The sequence below is a fragment of the Nicotiana tomentosiformis genome, chromosome 3 (genome assembly GCF_000390325.3).
Source record: "Nicotiana tomentosiformis chromosome 3, ASM39032v3, whole genome shotgun sequence".
Taxonomy (NCBI): domain Eukaryota; kingdom Viridiplantae; phylum Streptophyta; class Magnoliopsida; order Solanales; family Solanaceae; genus Nicotiana; species Nicotiana tomentosiformis.
The window spans coordinates 29,034,917-29,048,764 of record NC_090814.1 but is presented as its reverse complement, the minus strand read 5'-3'; the positions used below and the strand labels follow the sequence as shown (position 1 = coordinate 29,048,764).

General features: G+C 40.5%; 1 long non-coding RNA gene across 2 annotated transcripts in view; it reads right to left on the bottom strand.

Annotated features, from left to right (window-relative positions):
• Nucleotides 1-12,325, bottom strand: part of LOC108945425 (uncharacterized) — a 33,367-nt gene extending 21,042 nt beyond the window's left edge. The window contains exon 1 of one of the 2 annotated variants that reach the window (XR_011415123.1): nt 12,146-12,325. This is a non-coding gene — a long non-coding RNA (uncharacterized lncRNA). The remainder of the gene's footprint in view (nt 1-12,145) is intronic. The other variant, XR_004507404.2, reaches the window with a different exon arrangement.
• Between the last annotated feature and the right edge of the window lie 1,523 nt (nt 12,326-13,848).

Here is a 13,848-nt window from a genome sequence, read left to right as displayed (position 1 = left end):
ATATGTACCTTGAAGTCTCGGTACAACAGCAAGCACTCTCAGCTAATAGTGTGGCTGATAAGAAGCACCTGGATCTGCACACAAAACATGTACAGAAGAGTAGCATGAGTACACCACAACGGTACCCAGTAAGTGCCAAGCCTAACCTCGATCGAGTAGTGACGAGGTCAGGTCAGGCCCACTGGTAAATAATAATTAAGGCAGGAGAATATACAATATAATAAAAGGCTAGAATTTAACAAAAGGAAACACAACAAGGCAACAGTACAACACAGAGGGGTAAGCAGTAGGGGATCTCCCGAGATACCGTCTCATAGTCCTGAAGTAAAGAAGCAAAGAGATCTCCCGAGGTACTGCCTCGTAGTCTCAAAAGTAAATGTGCAGGGAGAACTCCTGAGGTACTGCCTCGTAGTCTCAAAAGTAAATATGCAGGGAGAACTCCCGAGGTACCGCCTCATAGTCTCAAAAGTAAATGTGCAGAGAGAACTCCTGAGGTACCGCCTCGTAGTCTCAAAAGTAAATGCGTAGGAAGAACTCCCTAGGAATCACCTCGTAGTCTCAAAAGTAAACACACAGCTCAAATCGATAAATACAATAGTTAACAGCAAGATTTCTACAGTTATACTGATAAAGAACAAGGTAAAGCAGGAAATCAGATGGGCATGCTTCATAGAGTTCAAATAAGCAGTTAAAGCACGTAGACATGTGATATTAGACTAAACAGGATAGCTACACATATTGGAATAGCTCAATTAAGAATGAAAACAGACTAATACTCATTTAAACAGTATAACTCAAATTAAAGGAAAAACAAATTACTACTCAGTAAAATAAATCGGGTTTTACAACAAATAGCCCGCATACGTACTCGTCACCTCACGTACACGACGCTCACATATTACAACAGTACCAAATCCTAAGGGGATTCCCCCCACACAATGTTAGGCAAGCCACTTATCTCGAACCAAGCTCAATCAATCAGTAAGAATGCCCTTTCCTCGATTATCCAACTCTGAATGGCCCAAATCTAGCCAAAAATATTTACATACCATAAATACAACTATAATAGACTAATCTAATTAATGAAATCAAGATTTAACAAGAATTTCAAAAAACCATCCTAAAATGTCGACCTGGACCCACGTCTCGGAATCGGGTAAAAGTCACAAAATATGAACACCCATTCACTCACGAGCTCATTCGTACCAAAATTATCCAAATATGATATCCAAATTTCTCAACCAAATTCCTTAATTGAATGATGAATTCAACTATAGATTAGTGGAATATAACCATAAATGATTTTAGAATCATTACCCCAAAGTTCTCTCTGAAAAATCCTTGCATTATCACCTCAATCCGAGCTCTCAAAGACCCAAAATGAAAATGAGATCAAATCCTCAAAATTTTCCCCATTTCTGCCCAGCGATCTCGCACCTGCGGACCTCTAGTCGCATCTGCGACGCCGTACCTATGGAAATTCCATCGCAGGTGGGCTTAAGGTGACTGGGACCGCTTTTTCGATCAGGTGGTCTCACCTGCGTGTGCGTACCTGCGGATAATGGTCTGCTTCTGTGGTCTCCCCCTCTAGCTCACTCTCCGTATCTGCGAAACTTCAAGCGCATCTGCGGGCGCGCATCTGCGGAAATTCCCTCACACCTGCGACCCCTCACCATCTCCTCAACCCTGCTTCTATGCTTGGCCTCTCGCACCTGTGTGTATGCACCTATGGGCACCCCAACGCAAGTGCGATTACACCATAAGCTTGAAAGCTTCAACAATTACACAAGTCAAAATTCTGATCCGTTAAGCATCCGAAACTCACCCGAGGCCCCCTGGACCTCAACCAAATATACCAACCAGTCCTATAACACCATACGAACTTAGTCGAGCCGTCAAATCACATCAAGCAATGCTAAAAATACGAATCACCCTCCGATTCAAACTTAATGAACTTGAAACTTTAAATTTCTACAACCGATGTCGAAACCTATCAAATCATGTCCGATTGACCTCTAATTTTGCACACAAGTCATAATTGACATTACGGACCTAGTCCAACTTCCGGAATCAGAATCCAACCCCGATATCAAAAAGTCCATTACCGGTCAAAATCTCCAAAAATTTGACTTTCGCCAATTCAAACCAAAATCAGCTACAGACCTCCAAAAGACAATTCGGACATGCTCCTAAGTCCAAAATCATCCAACAAAGCTAACAGAACCAACAGAACTCCATTTCGGATTCTTCTTTACACAGTTCCGACTACGGTCAAAATCCTAAGACTTAAGCTTCTATTTTAGGGACTAAGTGCCCCAAATCACTCCGAAACCACAACAAAACCTCCCGTTAAGTCTCATAAGCAGAAAATAATACTGGGGAAGCAGTAAATAGGGGATCGAGGCTAATACACTCAAAACGATTGGCTGAGTCATTACATAAGGTTCCAATATTCATTTAGGAAATTAGTCAAACAGCTGGTGAGCAATTCCATGGACAACTATAAAAGTGCAATCTCCAATAGATCCCAAAATAATTAGGGCTAAGTGCAACGACCCGGTCATTTGTTTTGGGTATTACAACTTCGTTCTCCCATTTACTGATCACTTTATGCATTACAGTCATTGTATGACTTGCCGGGGTAATTGGGTCGTCTCCGGAAGGATTTCGGAGTTAAATGAGACACTTAGTCTTATAATTAAAAACTTAAGTTGGAAATGTTGACCGGATACTGGCTTATGTGTAAATGACCTCGGATTTGAATTCTGATAATTCCAATAACTCTGTATGGTGATTTAGGACTTAGGAGCGTGTCCGAAAAATTATTTGGAGGTCCGTAGTGAAATTAGGCTTGAAAGGACGAAAGTTGAATTTTAGGGAAGTTTGACCGGGGGGTTGATATTTTGATATCAGGGTTGAAATCCGATTCTGGAAATTAGAATAGCTCTGCTATGTCATTTATGACTTGTGTGCAAAATTTGAAGTCATTCCGGATTGATTTGCTATGATTCAGCACGAGTTATTGAATTAGAAAGTTCAAAGTTCATAGATTTTGATTTAAGGTGCGATTCGTCATTTTGATATTGTTTGATATGATTTGAGGTCTCAAGTAGGTCCGTGTTATGTTATGGGACTTGTCAGTATATTTGGACGGGGTCTCAAATGGCTCGGGTGAGTTTCGGAGGAGGTTCAAATCATTTTCATTTCATGTTGCATTGCGGAAGATTTCTAGTTCTGGTGTGACCGCAACCTGCGGAGTGTTGGGCATAGGTGCGGAGCCGCAAAAGTGGCAGTCTCATCGCAGAAGCGTGAATGGGAGCTGGGCATGAGGATCACAGGTGCGGGTGCATGGATGCAACTACGCAACCGCAGATGCGGTTCAAGTGCGCAGAAGGGCGTTCTCATAAGCAGCTTAAAGACCGCATGTGCGAGGAATTTACTGGGTCAGGTCATTTTTGTAGAAGCGAAGTTTTACCGCAAAAGCGGTGGTCACAAATGCGACGAATTGTCCGCAAATGTGGAATCGCTGGGCTTAAAGACTGCAAATGGAGTGCAGAATGAGGCGATTCTTGAAGCAATTTTCATCTTGTGGACTGGGGTAAGTGTTGTTTACTCATTTTTGATTTTATATCATGAATCTATCTTAATTTTTGGTATTTGATTGAGCATTCCAAAAGAGAAATTGGGGTTTAGCCTAAAGTTTCATAATACGAATATTTGAGTTTTGAACACCGATTTAGAGTCGGATTTGAGTGAAACTAGTATGGTTGGACTCGTAATTGAGTGCGTTATCGGATTTTGTAAGTTTGGTCGGGTTTCGAGGCATGGGCCCGGGTTGGACTTTTTGGCCGATTTTGGGTTTTTGATTCAAAATTTGACATTTGTCGATTGGGATTGGTTCCGTTAGCAATGTTTGATGTATTTGAGTTTTTTTTGGTTAGTTTCGAGTCATTCAGAGGTCGGAACGCGCGGGATGGAATTTCGGTGTATCGCTTGGCTTGCTCGGTGTTGGAATTGGCTTGTTCGAGGTAAGTAACTCTTCTAATCTTAGAGCTGAGGGTATGAACCTTGAATATATATGTTATGTGTTTGGTGTTGAGGTGACGCACATGCTAGGTGACGGGCGTGTGGGCGTGCACCGTGTGAGCTGTGACTCCATTATTTCTGTGGTACTGTGTAGTTACCTTAACTTGTCTGAAATCATGAAATCTCTACGTACTAGAGTTATCAAGATGTGATCCATGCTATAAACTATGTTTAGGCTATATGCTTATCCTGTTGTGACCCACCGAGGTCATTTCTGCTTTTGAGTTATCTGCTTTCATTGCATTACATACTCAGTCATACGTATTCATATGCATAGCATATCTCAGTCTCTGTTATTATTTATTGATACATCATATCATCATTTTTTGGCTAGTTTCATGACATTGTGAGCCCGTGAGAGAGAGAGAGACTGTAGAGGTTGATGACTGAGTGAGGCCGAGGGCCTGATTGATTCTGATATTGATACTGTGTCACCTGAGTTGTCCATGCGGATTATAGCGCTTGGGCTGAAGGAGCACCTCCGGAGTCTGTACACACCCCTAGTGAGCGTGGTTGATTTATATTAAGGGATGGATCTTCCTTGGACATAGATGTTGTCCGAAGCATTATATACCTGGAGATGGATCTTCTCCAAGGGCTGGATTGGCCCTACTCGATACTGAGTGAGTGATGATCAGTTGATGTGTATATTCCGGGATGGATCTTCCCTGGGCCGGATTGACTATATACAGTACCGAGCGATTGAGCATGATGAGTGGAATGTGTGAGAAAGTGATATTGAGTACTCTGAGAGTGTGAGTACATGAGTTCATCTCTGAGATAAATTGCATTGACATGCACACATGACATACATGCATAGAGATGTGTTTTCCTCATGCTGTACGGTATCACGTCATTCATGATTTCTCACACATATTGGCATATGTGCATGGTGATGCATTTCACACTGGCTATTCGAAAAGAAAATGAAACATCTTATTTATTATTGAAAGAATTTTTGGAAAAAAATTACTGTTTTCAAACTTACTAGTATTTTGGCATTTTCGGTTTAAGGATTTGGGTTTTCACCGAGATACTTGAAAAGCAATGCCTATTTTTCTGGAACTGTGAACGAACTGAGCATTTTATTTCTGAGATACCACTTTTGTTACTTATACTATGCTGTTATGAACTGTTGTGGAATATTGGTATTGGACCCGACCTTTGTGTTAGCTCGTCACTACTTTCAACCTAAGGTTAGGTTTGTTATTTTTTAAGTACATGAGCTCGGTTGTAATCATACTACATTTTTGCACCTTGCGTGCAGATGTTGTATGCTGACGTTGTTGTGTTCGAGTGGAGCTGGATTTGAAAAGGTACCTGTGTTCCAGTTGAAGCTGCCTCTTGTTCATGGTAGCCTTAGATATATGAAAGTCTGTTAATGTATTTTTCAAACAGATGATGTATTTACTTCATTTCAGCTTTGTAAACTCTATTCTTAGAAACTCATGATTTGTACTACCAGTCCTCGGGGAATGTATCTGATTCAAATATTTCTTTACTTAATTACTTAATTAATTGTTATTGGAATTGGTTAGTGGTTAATTGACTTACCTAGCGGGTTGGGTTAGATGCCATCACGACTTGTCAGATTTTGGATCGTGACAAGGTGGTATCAGGGCTCTAGGTTCATAGGTTCTACAAGTCATTAGCAAGTGTCTAGTAGAGTCTTGCGGATCGGTATGATGACATCCATACCTATCTTCAAGAGGCTACAGGACATTTAGGATATACTTCCCATCGTTCTTTCCTTATCGTACGGCATTGATTCAACTTGAAGCATAACTCTTTGAATTCTTTCCACGCATTCGTATGTGCATGTGAGTGCTCGATATCAGTTGTGCGCCGGTGGCTTATAATTTCATGGTTGAGGTGCGAGATATGATTTTGGTGTGCTGATGATGGGCTAGTCTGGAGGACTTAAGGCCGGGTTTTGATGGTAGCTTGAGCACGGAGATTTCTATTATGTGAGCATGTGCTTTTGGACTTATACGTCCGGTAGTGTCCCTATGAGTGGACTTTGTGGCTCGATGAGTGGCTAGATGGCTACGTGATGAGTATGATATGACTACGAGATGTATTCATATAGTTTGAATATGGTGAGAAGAGTTTTTGTGAGATGTAAAAGGACTATTGGGTGCTTGATTTCTATCATGATTTGACGTATTGGCTCGAGTTATGGGTGTGTTGAGGGATTTTTTTATGTTGTTTAATTATGGAGTGAAGTAGATTTTCATGCCTTGTTGTGAGTTCAGACTCAGGAAGGTTAAGTGATTGCGTAGTAGTTGTGACTATTACAAGGGTGAATGCGAGATTTGACGATAATTTGAAGTATTAGATGGTTTGTGTTACATGAGCTTATGAAGAATTTAGTTGAATCTCACTGCAGTAATGGGGTATGGTTATTGTAAGTTATCAGATGTTTTATTTCATGGCTTTGAGCCAAGTAGGGGAGTCTACTATCGACGATTTGATTGTATGGTTATGTGTCATATCGGTTTCAGTCTGAGGCATACTTGTGGATCGGTTATGATGCAGATGTTGGTTTTGAGGATGAATTATGCAAGGGAATTTATGAATGCATGATGTATTACATTTTATGGGTTGTATCAGCATGGTAATGGATATGATTGGCTCTTTTGGTTCTTACGACATTGTGAGTCTCTACAGGTGCTTCGTGGCAATGCCCTTGGATTTTGGCAACCCGCGTGGCTTGGTGGAGTTAGAGAGATTCGGTTCTGATGGTCTGGTTATGTGCAAATGGATTCCAAAGAGTTCTCGATGATTTCTATCACGGTTCGAGGTGGATATTTTCTACCAGCGTGAGGAATATGTTGCGTATTGGGATTTCCCCGGGATGAGATCAAATGGAAGGTTTATGACTGATCGGGTATGTATTCTGCTTGTGACTCAAAGTTGATTATGAGATTCTTGTACTCTTCATAGGATGGAATGGTAGATGTGGTATGTTGTGTGGGATTGAGATTTGCATGTGCAAAGTCACGGGTAAGTTTGGAAGGGAAGGGCATAAATTCATAGGCAGCATGGACGGTTTCAGATGACTAGGTAAATGATATTACTAATCGGTATGGATTGATAAGAGTATACATTTCATAAGGGGTAGTATTTTTTGATTTATGGATACTTCACTGGTACTGCGACACTCTCCTAGTTGATCGACTGCTGATATTCAAATTTTGCTATATGGCACGAAAGAATTTTTGAAGTATTTCCCGTGGGATGATCGTGTATGAGAGATGTATTAGACATTCTGGCGGTGGAGTTATGACCAGATGTGGTGATTCGTGTGCTCTATAGATTTAGAGACTAGGAGTTCTTAGGAACAGATTGTTTTGTGGTTGTGGACTGTGAAAATGAGGCCAAAGCTAGTCAGAGGATGATAGAATGTGTTATGACTCAGTCATTGTGGACTTTTGAAGGGTTATTTATCTATTTGTGGGTGACCAAAGTTGATTTTGGGTCCATTGGTAGGCCCAATAAGGATGTATATTCTACATCGGGTCGGATTGGTTTGCTCCATACTGCTATTGTTGAGGGATGTTCCATTTGGTTGTTATTCATCTTATTCATGTTCTAAAAAGGTCTGTGAGTTACTCTTCTATTCTACGAGGAGTTGTGATTCGTTGGTTATAAGCACACCTGGTGCAGTTCTATTTGGGCTTTATAACAGAATTTGAGCGAGATGAGTAATTGGGTATTGTATGGTTGATGCCGTATGGGTTATGTTCTTTCGGGTTTTGTGTGGCATTGTGTCATATGCTTCTCCATGGTTATGGTAATGCATTTTGAGTATTTGAAGTCGGATTACACGTGGTTATTGATTTTGAGCATGGTGGCTGAGGTATTTTATATGGATCAGTGTTTGGATGAGGTCATGCATTGCAGCAGAGTTATGTTGAGATATGATCCCTTGTGTTAGAATCGTGTGTTATGGTTCTACGGTGTGTGATGGATTTTTAGCATTTCGTTATGGCGGTACTTGTTAAGCTTGCGGGGCAGCTCTCGCGTTTGGGTCATTTTCTATGTTTGAATACATCTGAATTGTTGCGTATTGGTGCACAGATTGCAGGGTTCGTGGCTCAGGGTAGTATTGGTGTGGAATGTCAGGAGAGTAGCTTGTATTTGATAAAATGAGGTCGTCGGATCTAGGATGTGTGCTATCAGATTTGATTGGGGTATATTTGGAAGGATATTGTTGCTGATTGACTTAGAAATTGAAATAGTCTTGTCGAAGGAGATGGAGTATCGTGACTTGTTGATCTGATAAATGGTTATGAGTTCTGCATGTTTCTTTCATCATTGGCAATGTACGAATGTTTAGAATAAGGCTTTGTTTGATACGAGGTTGTTTCCGGTATTGGGTTGATTTGAGCATTTACTGTGATTAGAAATCATTGCTACAAGCATTTGAGCTATGTGGTATTTGAGTTTTGAGTATTTGAGTTATGGTTACGGCTTTTGGTACAACTTGTTCAGACTTATACAGAGTGTTGATACGGGATTCTGATCTTATAGAAAATTCCGGATGTTGGAAAAAAGAAATTGGTTCTAAGGTTTATGGGTTAGGTTGAATTAGGAAATTTCAGTTATGTGGTGTTATCAGACCTATATAGGATAGGGTGACGTAAGATCACCCCCGGGTACGTGCGTAGTAAGATGAAATAGTGATTTGGTGGTTTGGAAACAACTCTTGGCACGTTCGAGGACGAACATATGTTTAAGTAGGGGAGGATTAACGACCCGACCGTTCGTTTTGGGTATTACAGCCTCGTTCCCCCATTTACTGCTCACTTTATGCTTTACAGTCGTTGTATGACTTGCCGGGGTAATTGGTTTGGGTTCGGAAGGATTTCAGAGTGAAATGAGATACTTAGTGTCATAATTGAAAACTTAAGTTGAAAACGTTGACCGGATGTTGACTTATGTGTAAACGACCTCGGATTTGAATTCTGATTATTCCAATAGCTCCGTATGGTGATTTTGGACTTAGGAGCGTGTCCGGAAAATTATTTGGAGGTCCATAGTGGAATTAGGCTTGGAATGGTGAAATTTAAATTTTTGGAAAGTTTGACGGGGGGGTTGACTTTTTGATATCGGGGTCGGATTCCGATTCTGGAAATTAGAATAGCTCTGTTATGTCATTTATGACTTGTGTGCAAATATTGAAGTCATTCCGGTTTGATTTGCTATGTTTCTACACGAGTTATTGAATTTGAAAGTTTAAAGTTCATAAATTTTGATTTGAGGTGCGATTCATCATTTTCATGTTGTTTGATATGATTTGAGGCCTCGAGTAGGTCTGTGTTATGTTATGGGACTTGTGGGTATATTTGGACGGGGTCCCGAATGGCTCCGGTGAGTTTTGGACGAGGTTCAGGTCATTTTCTCTTTATGTTGCATTGCTGAAGATTTCTGGTTCTGGTGTGACCGTGCCTGCGGAGTGTTGGACGTAGGTGCGGAGCCGCAAAAGCGGTAGTCTCATCGCAGAAGTGTGAAGGGGAGCTGGGCGTGAGGATCGCAGGTGCGGGTGCTTGGACGCACCTGCGCAACCGCAGATGCGGCTCAAGTGCGTAGAAGCGCGATCGCAAAAGCGGCTTAAAGACCGCATGTGCGAGGGATTTGCTGGGTCAGGTTATTTTTGCATAAGCGATGTTTTACCGCAAAAGCGGTGGTCGCAGATGCGATGAATAGTTCGCAATTGCGGAATCGCTGGGCAGAAGCTATATTATCGAGGGTTTTGGTTCTTTCTTCATTTTGGGAGCTATGGAGCTCGGAATAAGGCGATTCTTGAAGCAATTTTCATCTTGTGGACTGGGGTAAGTGTTCTCTACTCATTTTTGATTTTATATCATGAATCTATCTTTATTTTTGGCATTTGATTGAGGATTCCAAAAGAGAAATTGGGGGTTTTAGCCTAAAATTTCATAATATGAATTTTCGAGTTTTGAACACCAATTTGGAGTTGGATTTCAGTGAAACTAAAATGGTTGGACTCGTAATTGAGTGGGTTGTCAGATTTTGTGAGTTTGGTCGGGTTTCGAGGCATGGGACTGGGTTGGACTTTTTGGCCGATTTTGGGTTTTTGATTCATGATTTGACCTTTGTCGATTGGGATTGGTTCCTTTAGCATTGTTTGATGTATTTGAGTTGTTTTAGGTTGGTTTCGAGCCGTTCGGAGGTCAGAACATGCGGGATGGCATTTTGGAGTATCGCTTGGCTTGATCGGTGTTGGAATTGGCTTGTACGAGATAAGTAACTCTTCTAATCTTAGTGCTGGGGTATGAACCCTGAATATACGTGTTATGTGTTTGGTGTTGAGGTGACAAACATTCTAGGTGACAGGTGTGTGGGCGTGCACCGTGTGAGCTGTGACTCTGTTATTTCTGTGGTACTGTGTAGTTATCTGAACTTGTCTGAAATCATGAAATCTCTACGTACTAGAGTTATCAAAATGTGATTCATGCTATAAACTATGTTTAGGCTACATGCTTATCCTGTTGGGACCCACCGAGGTCATTTCTGCTGTAGATTTATCTCCTTTAATTGCATTACATACTCACTCATACGTATTCATATGCATAGCATATCTCAGTCTCTGTTGTTATTTATTGATACATCATATCATTATTTTTGGTCTAGTTTCATGACATTGTGAGCCCGTGAGAGAGAGAGAGAGACTGGAGAGATTGATGACTGAGTGAGGCCGAGGGCCTGATTGATTCTGATATTGATATTATGGCACGTGAGTTGTCCGTGCGGATTATAGTGCTTGGGCTGAAGGAGCTCCTCTGGAGTTTGTACACACCCCCAGTGAGCGCGGTTGATTTTATATTGAGGGACAAATATTCCCTGGACATGGATGTTGTCCGAAGCATTATATACGTGGAGATGGATCTTCTCCACGGGCTGGATTGGCCCTACTCGGTATTGAGTTAGTGATGATCAGTTGATGTGTATATTTTGGGATGGATCTTCCTGGGCCGGATTGGCCATATACTGTATCGAGTGATTGAGCATGATGAGTGGAATGTGTGAGAAAGTGAGATTGAGTACTCTGAGAGAGTGAGTACATGAGTTCATCTCTGAGATACATTGCATTGACATGCAAACATGACATACAAGCATAGAGATGTGTTTTCCTCATGTTGTACGGTATCACGTCATTCATGATTTCTCACACATATTAACATATGGGCATGGTGATGCATTTCACATTGGCTATCTGGAAAAAAAATGAAACATCTTATTTATTAATGAAAGAATATTTGGAAAAATATTACTGTTTTCAAACTTACTCGTATTTTGGCATTTTCGGTAAAAGATTTAGGTTTTCACTGAGATACTTGAAAAGCAATGCCTATTTTTCTGGAACTGTGAACGAACTGAGCATTTTATTTCTGAGATATCTTTTTTGTTACTTGTACTATGCTGTTATGAACTGTTGTGTAATATTGGTGTTGGACCCGACCTTTGTGTTAGCTTGTCACTACTTTCAACCTAAGGTTAGGTTTGTTACTTACTGATTATGTGGTGTCGGTTATACTCATACTACACTTCTGCACCTTGCGTGCAGATGTTGGATGCTGGCGTTGTTGTGTTCGACGGGAGATGGATTTAAAGAGGTACTTGCATTCCGGTTGATGCTGCCTCTTATTCATGGTAGCCTTAGATCTATGAAACTCTGTTAATGTATCTTTCAAACAGATGATGTATTTACTTCATTTCAGCTTTGTAAACTCTATTCTTAAAAGCTCATGATTTGTTCTACCAGTCCTTGGGGAATGTATCAGATTCAGATATTTCTTTACTTAATTGCTTATTTAATTGTTATTGGAATTAGTTAGTGGTTAATTGGCTTACCTATCGGGTTGGGTTATGTGTCATCACGACTAGTCGGATTTTGGGTCGTGACACTAAGTTATCACAACAATCCTTCACCAATTTTACACAACCATCACAGATGAATCTTCACAAATTAAACATGAGAAGAAAAGCAAGAAGAACACAGACGAAGTTCGAAATTGAACCAAGAACGCACCTGAAGCTCTCTTAGAATATCTCTATGTTTCCTAACTTGTGGCGACAGAATCTCGAGCTTATTCCTATGCTGTCCAATAAAATTTTGAAGCTTATTCTAAAGATTCTACACATAAGAAATAAGGAGAAAACATGAGAGAATATCAAATTATAAAAAATTAAAAGTAGAAAAAGTATGTCACCAAGCACTATAATTTATCCACAGATTTCAAACAAAGGTACGCCTTAGAGAATGATAATTTTGAGTCTCCGAGATGAAGACTTAGAAGTTTCTATTGCTAAGCAGTTCTGTTTGAGGCGAGTCTTTTTTTTCTTTATTATTTATTTATTTAGAGCGGTGGGCGGGGAAACATTAAGAGAAACATGCGTTCTTTTTGGGTTTAATTTTATTTTAGTATTAACGAAGGGATATTATACTATTTAGTGACCGAATATTATTCTCCTATTATTGCTGAACTAAAAATAGTGATTTAACGATAGGAAAAAATTTTGGTAGCCAAAAGTATATTTATAACGACCGGACTTATGCCCTTTCGTTAAGAAATGGTCGTTAAAAGTCAATATTCTTGTAGTGTGCGGATGCGCATCTGCGCCCAGGTATCCGCACATATGACCCTGGCCTGGGCTGGCCCTCTCCGTTTTTGCAATTAACCACGCGCACCTGCATGTCCCCCCGCACCTGCGGCCAAACCCTCCGCGGGTGCGATGACACCAGAACAACAGCAACTTCAGCAATTCAACCAAGTCCAAAGTGATCCGACTCCAATTCGATTCATCCCCAGGACCCCAGAGACCCTGTTCGAATATACCAAAGAGTTCCAAAACACATAACGGACCTACTCGAGGCCTAAAATCACATCAAAAAATATAAATTCTATGAATAGCAACCCAATTCAAGCCTATTGAAACTATGAACATCCAACTTCCAAAACTAACGCCGGTTCATACCAAAACAGCTCCGATTGACCTCAAATTTTGCACACAAGTCATAAATGACATAACGGCCTATTCCAACTTCCGGAATCAAAATTCGACCCCAAAATCAATAAAGTCAACTCCCGGCCAAACTTCTCAACCTTCAAAACCTTCAACTTTCTAACTTCCGCCAATTCTAGCTGAAACGACCTACGGACCTCTAAATCAATATTCAGACACGCTCCTAAGTTCAAAATCACCATACAAAGCTATTGAAACCAACAAAACTCCATTCCAGAGTTGTCTACACCAAAGTCAAACTCCGATCAACTCTTTCAACTTAAGCCTCCAACTTCGGGTCTAAGTGTCTTATTTCACTCCGAAACTCACCCGAAACCGCTGCCGGAACCAGGCTTGTCATTTCTTTCGATTTTAATTGCTAAGTCTTACTTTTTGTCTAATTTATTTATCATTTTGGATCAAATCGGTTCGCTTGTCTATAAACCACGTAACAACTTCAACTGTACCGTTTTACGGGTAAATATAACCATCTTGTTACGATAAAAAATCTCAATCCGTCGTGATGGCGCCTAACACACCGTCTAGGTAAGCCGAAACATAACAATAAAGAACCAGAATAATGAAATTTATAGAAATAGCATAAGTCTGAAATCTCAATAAAATAAAATACCGCTAATACATGATAAATCTCCTAGAAACTGGTAAATACTGAGTCATGAGCTGTAATACGAAAATACAAGTATGAAATAACCAATTACCATACTGTCT